Below are 10,635 nucleotides of genomic sequence, written 5' to 3' on the forward strand. Positions count from 1 at the left end.
CTCCCAGCAACTAGAACTCAATCTTCCTGGGCAAGGACCCCTGGGAGCATTGTGGACCATAGGTCAGTTTCCCAACAGGAGCAACTCACTGACATGTCTGCCAAATCCCCATTCATCTTTGGTGGGTGGGGGGGCATTAATTCTCTTGTTCTTTGTTTGCCTGTTAACAGATGGAGTAGACTCCCATAGACTTCCTCCTCAAAAAAAAATAAGATTTCAGGCAACAAGTTATAAGCCCTACTCGTATTTTCATTCCAAGCTCTGTCATAAGTCATTGGTTACCCAATGAATTGTCTTCTCTGAGTCAGGCGCCCATCGTTGATCTGGGTGTGCTTGGAGGTTGGAGGAGACTCACATTGCTCACACAAAAGATGAGCTGGGCCAGTTCCTTGGTAATTTTGTTTGGGAAATACACAGTAATATAGGCAATTAATAGAAGGAGTGGAAATTCAAAGAATGTAGAAAAAGCAGCCATGAAGTAGTGTAGGGGTTATGAGAGGGAGGTAGAGTAGGGGCTGTGAGGGATTTGGCAAGCTGAAGTTATGATTAAGCCAAAACTATGAGAAAGCAAAAACTATGCATTTTTTGAAGGATAAAGTAGATGAAAAGAATAAGTGCTTTGGAGCTAGTTATAATCAGAGACAGAGAGAAATAGATACCCAGATAATTGGTCAAATTATGTCACAGATGAAACATCAGAGTAAGGCTCTTAGACTCCTGGCCCTGGGGTCATAAGATCCAGAAATGCCCTAGAGTTCTGGGCTTTGTGAGGCCTGGTCCTTTTTTAGCGTACTCATGGAATTCCATGAAGATTCACATTAATTCTTACATAAAGTGCTTCTTTCTTGAACTTGGTTAAGTGGATTACTGTATATGGACTTGGGTTCAAATCCCAGCACCGCCACTTTCAATGTGTACGGAAGAGCAAATGACTTAAATTCTGTAGGCCCCAGTTTCCTCATTTGTAAAACAAAAATAGTAATACCTCGCCTGCAGTATTACTTTAATGGTTAAATACAATACCTGAAACACAATAAATTATAAATATTTTTTCTCCTTCCCCTTAGAAAAGGTAAGAAAGACACTGGGAAATCTGCATTGCCTATGCCTCTCTAAATCAGCTTTATTAAATAGTAATCTAATTCTGGTCAGGATGGGATAAAATTCAGAAATTTTATTCATTACGCTTCCTTGAGCAGTAAACATAAGTGCATAAAGCCACCTAGACTGACAGAACCCTCAGATGCTAGAATCTGAGGAACTGTGGATATTACCCCTCAGTGCTTATTGTTCAGATGAAGAACGTGGAGCCAAGAGAGATTCTGTGACGTGCCCAGGTCCTACGGCCACTTACCATCAGAGCCAGGAGGACAAGCTGGGTTTCCAGACTTCCCATCCAGAGCTTATTGGTTTTCTCAGCCTTAGATCAAGTTCTCCATTTCTGTTGTTTTCCTTTCTGGTTTTCTCCGTGGTAAGTCTAAAACCACTTTTCCCTGTAGACTCACAGGTGTGACTCTTGGACTCAGCACGCTCTGACCATTCCTTGAAGTGCTCTCCTCCTCTCCTATCTTCTCAAGCCCCCTTCAAGTTTGGGTGATGGGTCCCTCTGTAACTTCCCTCTATTACCACACTCTTCACATGGTGCTGTGATCACCACACCTCCTCTTGACTCTGCACTCCCTGAAGGCAGGGCCTAAATCTGGTTCATCCAGCACAGTGTGGTTGGATGAATTTTTTAATGCATGTTTATGGACATTGACAGAGAAACTTGTTGAAATAGGTTACAGTAGCCTCAAATGTTGAGGTAAATGAGACGACCCTCAGATGTTAGTCATTTCTTTACTGAAGATATGTAAATTCAAGGTGATAACACTGATAACCTCTGGAGAACAATGGTCTAGTCTAGCCAGAGTCCCAAAAGTGTGGACAATATGAAAAGCCCCAGATCTGTCATCTAGGTGACAGGGTAAGTCATTTCCCAGTTCTCTGTGTCAGCTTCCCCTTCTGTGAAGGTGTGCAGGGGGGAGGGGTGTTTACCTTAGATTATTTTTAAGGTCATTTATAGTTCTAAAACAGTAAGAGTCTAAGTACACTTAATTAAATATAACCCTGCTAAAGGCTGTGAAACTTCATTGTTGCTCACAGATCACATCTCAAAGAAATTACCTAGATTCACACATAAACTACTTCATAACAGACTCTGCTCCTACTGTGAGTCATAAAAACAGAAACCTTTCAAAATCTTGGGAAAAAATTCACATCATTTACCCCTCTCTTCAGAGTCACTATTTATATTTTAAAACATACAGACATAAAAGGCTTTTATATCAATTCATTCATTCTATTGAAGTTTACTCTGAATAGTACAGCATTTGATTCCCCAAAGAAAGCCAATAAAGAATTTATATTTGGTCAATACTGACAGATCCCTGCATTAAGAAAAAAATGATTTTCTAGAGTGGAAGAACCCCTATCTCATTCGTCTTTCTAACATGTAGATTTGGGAATGCTTACAAGGATGGAAAGAGAAGGCTAACTATGCTGTACCAATATTTTGGTTTCAAGAATTTGAAACAAAATCATATGCAAAAGTACAGCAATCTGTAGCAAGATAGTCTCTGCTCCAGGGAGAAATGGAGAATTCTTTGTCCAAAATAGTTTGAAAATAATCCCACCAACAATAGAGCTATAAATAAAAACACACACACCTTGGAAGATGCCCTCTCACCAGAGGACTCTATAATATACATAAGTGCACATACTCAAGTATGAGAAATGCCTTTAAATTTCCTTTTATTATTTTCAAGAATGCTCCTAAATTGGGTAGGGAGTAAGAATCAAAAGGTGGAAATTCTTTAAACACATATAGTGAAATCCTAGACTATCAAGCATCTTGAGAAAGAGTTTTTCTAGAAGCTATTGAACCAGAAGGCAATTAATGAGTGAATAAATATCTTTAGAATTGAGCCCAAAGACTGTGTAATAAGATCCCCATTTCTCTAGGGCAGAGCTGGGGAATTGATTAAACTAAAACTCAGGAAAGATCTGCTTAACATAGGTGTAGTATCGATGGTCCATCGGTAGTCATTTGAAACCAGTCACTGTCCTCTGTAATAGTATTAAAAGGCGATCTATCCCTCATGACTCAGATCTAGTGGAAGCTAAACTAGAGAAACTTGGTAAGCATGAGACGATAGAGGCATGGACAATTGCAGCATGTCTTAATTTTGCTAATTTAATATTTTGAACATTCTACGAAATTTTTACTATTGTCACACATATATTCCACATCAGATTGGAAACTGAACTGGAAAAGATTCATTATGTTTGCTCTGTGTGTGTGTGTGTGTGTGTGTGTGTGTGTGTGTGTGTGTGTGTGCGCGCGCATGCACGTGCGCATAAGAGAGACAGAGACAGAGAGAAACAAAGAGACAGAGAAACTAACCGGAGTGGAAAGATGAAAAAGTACAAACATTCACTTGAAAATTTACACTTCAACTATATGTACTTAAAAGAATTTAAAAGAATGCATAATCTTGAGCAAAAGAAGTCAAACACAAGAGATACCCTAAAACTGCATTTGCATGAAGTAGATGAAATACCAGGACAAACTAACCCAGGGTGTTAAGAGTTAGGATCGTGGTTACCCTCAGAAGCGGGGTCATGACTGGAAGGCAGGTAGCACAAGGAGACTTCTAGAGTGCTGTTTATAATCTTCTTCATAATGTGCTGGCTACATGAGTGTGTTCAGTTTGTAAACATGCATCAGGCTGTACACTTGTGATATGTGCACTTGTCTGGCAGTTGGGTCAGAAGCAGGTGCCGAGATGGAGAGAGGGTGCAAAAGTTTTATTAGAGGGTAACATTGGTGAGGGAAAGGGGAGAAGTAGGACTGGCAGAAATCGCTGTCAGGCCATCAGGCAGAGCTGGCAAAGAATCTACCAGCTCGTCCGGAGCTCCACAGCAAAGGTTGCTCATTGGAGGTATTCCACGGTAGGTAGAAATGCCTAAGCCTTTGTGAAAAGTCTTGCCCAGTCATTGGCTGGGGCCACCTTGAGAAAAGCATGACCTGAGCTCAAAAGCAGACCTGAAGGAATGAATAATGAGACGCTGTCAGCTGACCACACTCCTTGTAGCGGGCAATGAGTTCTTTCTTAAAGGCAGTTTGAGCAGTACACTGATCCATACAGTGCAAGGGGTGAACTGTGGATATACAGTAACTATAAATAACATGATATGTAAATATATAATATTGCAATTAAAAGTTTTTTTAAGAAAAAGGAGTGCATCATTCTAAGTTTTTTTTATTATCAGCATAGAAATTTATTTCAATTCAAAATAATATGGTTATATTTAGGATAATATAATAATTATCTAAAGCACATATCATTGTTGGCTCTGAAACAGTTCTAAAGATCATTCTTTTGAAGTCAAAAATATGTAGTAAGAACGTACAAGGAAGCAAAAATATAAAAAATAAGTTTGCTGAGTATTGGGAGTTCTTACAAGAGGGACACACCAAGATAATGTAACAGAGTCCAAATTACATAACATGCAGCAAGGCGTTCTCTTGCCTTATCAACTCCTGGAAAATAAACCAGTAACCTCAGAATGCAAGAATACCACCACTGGGCTAAAAGGACAAACTTTCTGAGGGACACAGGCAGTAATTCACTATACTTCCCCTCTTTCTAACTCCTTTCCTCACACCGATTTCTTTTCTATCCTCCAGGATAGGTTTTATCCTGTTGAAAAAAAAAATTGGTTTTATTTGTAAAGTGGAGTAAACAATATCCTGATTGAAGCAGGCAACATTTTAGCTGAAGATGCTCAGGAATCAAACTTTTGAAAAAGGTCAATCAGTTAAGCTAGCAGAGACCATCAGTGGCTTGCAGAAAAAAAGTTCAGATAATATGTTTTGCTAAATAGATACAACGAATAAGCAGTTAAAAGTGGGTGAAAAATCCCAGGGTTTATTGCGACCTAGACAATCAGAAGCAGACAGGTGAGCTTTGATGAAGCCCATTTACGTGTGGAGTGAGCTATAAGGGGCTCCGAGATAGAGTCTGGTTTCCAACAGTGTCCACAGCCAGAAGGCAAACTCAGAAGGTCTCCTCCTCTCGCAGAAACTGGAACACAGACAAGAAGTCTTTTTTTGAGTAGCCCTTCGCGCACATCATCCTGTAGATCTGATGGGCTTGACTGCCCAGAAGGATTGGGGTCTTTGTGCTGGTAGCAGAGCCTTGTGCGAATCCCAGATCCTTAGCCATGAGTGTTGTTCCGAATCCACCCTGATAGTTATTAGCCAAGGGAACTCCATCCATCACCCCAGATACAGAATTATAAGTGACCAACATCGTCCTGAGCTCATATTTAGGATTTTAGCCAAGAGTTTTGGGTCAAGCCCTAACCTGATTCCCAGATTCATAGCTTCAGCAGTCCCAATCATACTAATAGCTAACAGCAGGTTGTTGTAGATCTTCACAGCCTGCCCAGTCCCAACAGTTCCACAATACACAACATGGGAGCCCATGCACCCCAGCGACTCTTGGGCAGCAGCAAATTCTTCTTCGACTCCTCCTACCATAAACATGAGGTTCCCAGACCGAGCAGCTCCCACACCACCAGAAACAGGGGCATCCATGAAAACTGCTCCCATTTTCTCTACTTCTTTGGCCAATTCTTTCGAAACTATAGGATCAATAGTACTGTAATCTATTAATAGTGAGCCTTTCTTCACTTTTTTTAGAGTTCCATTTGCTCCAGAATAAGCTTCTATGGCATTGAGACTGGTGGGCAACATTGTAATGATTCTGTCAGCTTTTTCTGCTACATCTGCTGGGGAAGACACTGCCTGTTCACCTGCATCTAGAAATTCTTTGCATGCATCAGGGAACACATCATAAATAATGAGTGGATAGGCATGTTTCCTGTGATTTTTTGCCATTGGATTCCCCATGTTGCCTACTCCAAAGAATCCAACTGGAGTCTTAGAAGCCATTGACCCGCTGCAAGGCTGGCCACGGTCGGCCGCTGCCGGCGGCTGCAGTACCGGAGGCGGCTCCACGGAGCTGGAAGGAGGCTGCCATGCTGCCCCTGCCCCGCCTCCCCACGGTGACCTCCACGGCTCCCAGCTCACCCACTGACTGCTCCATGCTAAGTATTCTTGACATCTACTCACATAGAACCCCAGGGCTATGTCAAAGTACTCCACTAATGAAAGATGAAAAGATTATGATTTTTCTATTTTCACAAAACAAAAACCCAGGTAATGCATGTGTTTATTATTTTTTTAGTTTTAATCTCAAATTCTTCTTAAATCTTTGACACATATCACTCTATGTCTGTACAAGAATCCAAATAAGGTGATATCTGATTTAGCACAAATTATATATTTTGTCATATCAATATTTTATGAGATTTCATAAAGAGCACCATGACATGCAGGTGTCCTGCCACAGGCACAAGTTTAAGGACCAGCTAAGCTACTTAGAAAAAACAGATGATAGAACTGTAAGGAACCCAGAGAACATCAGTGCCCTAATCACTAGTCACTGGGGAACAAATGGCCCTACCTCAAAGGTCACAAGCAATTAAGGTGCTGTGTATGTCTTCCCATGTGTACTGACACTGTGCTATGGTTTCTCATCTTACAGAATTTAGAGGATAAGTTCTCTGTTTATTCCTTTAAGCTCAGTTTGGATTGTACCTGTATGCCTACTCTCTGTTTCTGCCCACACGTGCTGTAATTCATCTATCTGCCCACCTGGGGTACTGCAGACACCCCAAGCCTAGATCTTAATCATGTTCACTGGATTCCAACACCACACACACACACACACACACACACACACACACACACACACCCCTTTCTAACTAGTCTTTCTGAACCTTTGCACTCATAACCTCTTACCCTCGCATCATGCTCTCTGCCTGACCCAACCTGGCCTGATTCCCAGACCAGAGGCCTCTAGGCTTGCCCTATCTTGCAGCCATCCTGCTGCCAAAATATGTTATACATAAGAGCATTTTTAGAAGTTCAGAAAAGAAGCCAAGTGTATGTAGCAGTGCATATATGTCTAACTACTCCTCATAATAGGATGAAACATCAATCATCTGAGAATTATATCATTAGAAATGCTTTAGAACACAATGAAAAGTGATCAGCAGTGATTTACCTGCAAGTTCATGGTATCATAAGCCAATAAGATTTCAGTACTAAAAAAAAAAAATCCAATAAACCTCTTCATAAATGACTCTTGGCAGGACATATTTATTTGTTTGGCTGCACAGAATCCATCTCCTTTGTTTGGACAGAGCAGCCCTGCTTCCTTTTTGGTGCCGTACCTTCCCGTCAAAGTAAGCAGATTTGATAGGACTGTCAACCAAGGCACACTGCACTCTCAAGCCAAGAGAAGAGCATGTGGTCCAAGCTGGATCCATCAGGCCCCTGGGATTTTCCATTGTTATTAGAGAGGCACAAGGACAGGAAACTAAATGGTTGGAGGTCATCTGTTACAGCAAGGTTTCCTGACAAAATGGTCGAATAGTTCCAACTTCTTTGCCATTAGGAACTGTTCTCTCCTGATCTAGCTTTCCAAGGAACAGAACAATTTTTAGTAAAAACATTTTAATGAATTCCTACCACAGGACAGGATACAGAGTTTATTCATTCATTCAACAAATATTTATTACATTTACTGAGACTTTGCCCTGGCTGTGATACAGTAATAAACAAAGAAAAATGCAAAATATACTTTTCAAAACATTGGGCATAAGACAATGAAGAAGAGTGATCCCTGAAAGGTAGGAAACATACGAAATTAGTCCTGAAATTACCTCAGTCTACTACTATCTAGAGACTTTTGAGGGTCTGGCATAGGGAGGGGAAACCCGGGAAAAACCCCAAGATCTCCCTGCACTGGGGAGAACTGGGAATACAGGGAGGCCAAGGCAGCCAGAGTACACAGAGTGGAGTACCAGAGAAGAGAAAACTTGCACAGGGAGCTTCACAGTTTGCAGAGGAACTGTCCTTGAGCAAGTACTTACACTAAGTACTTCTTAGTGCCCTGTAGGTAAGGAAAATGCTTGAGGCTGGGGAAAGAAGCACCTGAAGGATTAAAGGAAATAATCTCCAGAAATCATTCAGGACCAAAAATAGTTCCTCTTCCCACCAGCCAGAGTAGAGAAACTCACAATTCAGGGGGCAGTTGGTAGTGTATTCAGAAGTGTTTTGCCTCAGTAGTGGGCAAAATTAACCCTAGTCTAAAACTCTGGTCTTGCCTAAAAAAGCTTAAAAATAAGACCTGAAAGGATCAAACCATTCCAAGGGACTTAACTATCTTTCAATTCATCTTTAAGTCTAAAATTATTTCAAAATAAGTCTTTAAAAAGTGACAGCATAAAACATCATGTGCCAAGAAAAGAAGATCTAAATCAAACTTCTAGAGTTGAAAACTGCAGTGTGTGAGATGTAAGGTATGCTGGATGGCATTAACAGCAGATTAGACATGGCACAAGGAAGAATTAGTGAACTTAAAGATAGAGCAATAGGAACTATTTAAAATGAAACACCGAGAGAAAAACATAAAAGAAAAGAGCATCTGTGAACTGTGTGACAACTTCAAATCTAGCATACATGTAACTGGAATCTCTGAAGAAGGGAGTGAGACAGAAAAAATAAAGAAATGAGGATGAATTTTTTTTTTTATTTCATTACCTACAGATCCAGGAAGCTCAATAAACCCTAAGCACTAGAAACTCAAAGAAAACCATGCCAAAACATGTCATAATTAAACTAAAGATAAAAATCTTAAAATCATTCAGAGAATGTGGTAAATACAAAGATACTTATTAAGAACTACTGTGTTCCAATGCTTAAGAGATTATTCTTTTTGTTACTTTTCTTTCCTCTTCCTCCCTTTCTTTCTCTTTCTTTCTCTTCCTCTCCCCCCCCACCCAGTCTCCTGTCTCTCTCTAAGAATATAAGGTCTAAGATGACATATATATGTTTTCACTTTAAATCCCTGGTTCTTTGGATTCCAAGGATATATGACAGAAAAATAATTTTTTAGTAAATCAGACACTCTCCTTGCCTTGAAGGAATTTATTATGGTCTAGAAACTAGTATAAAATATTCAATATTCAAGCTCTCAGATTTCTGCTTTATTTTTCTTGAGGATGCCTATTGCCAAGTACTCCTAAATATATGGCAAAGATGAGTGTTTAAAGTTACTTACAGATAAAATGTCACAAATGAAAAATAAATTTTTCATCATTGTCCATGTATTTTGAAAGGAAAGGTGTTCTGAAGCTGATTATAATTGGTGATTGTACTCACAGAGAGGAGAAGGGAAACCAGAGAGGGAAAGGTAGGAAGATTTCCAATCTCAAGGCCTTTGATTTATTTAAAGTATAGAGAGGTGGAAAGTCATAACAATTCTGAGTGTGTGTGCGTGTCTGTGTGCACGTGCACGCGCACACGCACACACACGTGGTGGGACAGGCAGATCTCAGAGGTGAATCTTCTGTTATCTCCCACTTCACAAAATATACCCAAATATTTCTTTATGCCAAAAATACTTCTTTGCTTATGAGCAACACAGGAAGTTGTTAGAAATGTTCCATCTGGAATTCTGCATGGAATATGCTGTGTGTTACAGAGAATTTTTAGCACACTACTTGGTATTTATTTGGATGTAGGCACAAAAGCCTAGACTCAGGCTTTTCCCTTAACCTCTCTGCCTTTCTTCTTCATCTGTTTCTTTCCTTTGTAATTCATGTGTCCATTGCTTCAAAAAGAAAGAACAAAAAGCTTGAATTAAGAAGATTTTTCTGTTCACTTCGGTTGTTCTACAACTCATTATCCCTCAATTGACCACCAGAGACTCTGCTGCCGTATATTTAAATCACCCTAGGCACTAGCTGGGGATGGATTTATCACGAAACTTTTATAATAGAGAGGGCCACAAGGAATAGAGTGCTTTTAAATGTCTCCTCTCCTGCAGGCAGGTGATAACTTCACTCTTTGGTGAGTCCCTGCTGCTTTACTATTACATTCAGATGTTTTTACTCTAAGAGGAAAGTATTACGGATGAACATAAAGTTTTAGTATTTGGGATGGTTGGATTGCACACCAGGTACTTGGGTCTTTTTTTCTGCCTTTAATGTATTTTAAGATCAGTTATATTTAATGCTTCTGATTTCAGCTGGTTCCCAAGACAAATGAAAAAAAAGACTTGTAGGAAATCCAGATAGTTTGAGTTTCAAGGAACTGTTTAGCCCAAATTTTCATGCAGAGTATAAATCCCCTCTATTACATTCATAATAGCCCAACATTCTAAAGTGAATGGGAACAGTATTAGCGGTTTATGTGAAAAGCTAATCTAGGATCTCGACTGATAATAAAGGGCTCTCCTAAGTAACAAAAGGGCAGGACCACAACAAAGAGATTGGCAGGCGCAAGACCACTGCAAGGAGTTGTGCACTTGTGTTGTGCACAGACAGTTCAGCTCACAAACTACAATGAGTGATGTCCCCTAGGATGCACAGGACACAACCTAAACAAACTGCAATGCAGTCCTAAGCAACAGTGACATAGAAATTTAAAAAACAGCAATGAGACTGAGCGTAGGA

General features: G+C 40.1%; 1 pseudogene; it reads right to left on the reverse strand.

Annotated features, from left to right (window-relative positions):
• Window positions 1-4,926: 4,926 nt before the first annotated feature.
• Window positions 4,927-6,089, reverse strand: LOC130852468 (3-hydroxyisobutyrate dehydrogenase, mitochondrial-like; annotated as a pseudogene).
• Between the last annotated feature and the right edge of the window lie 4,546 nt (window positions 6,090-10,635).

This window comes from Hippopotamus amphibius, chromosome 4, assembly GCF_030028045.1.
Source record: "Hippopotamus amphibius kiboko isolate mHipAmp2 chromosome 4, mHipAmp2.hap2, whole genome shotgun sequence".
Lineage (NCBI taxonomy): Eukaryota > Metazoa > Chordata > Mammalia > Artiodactyla > Hippopotamidae > Hippopotamus > Hippopotamus amphibius.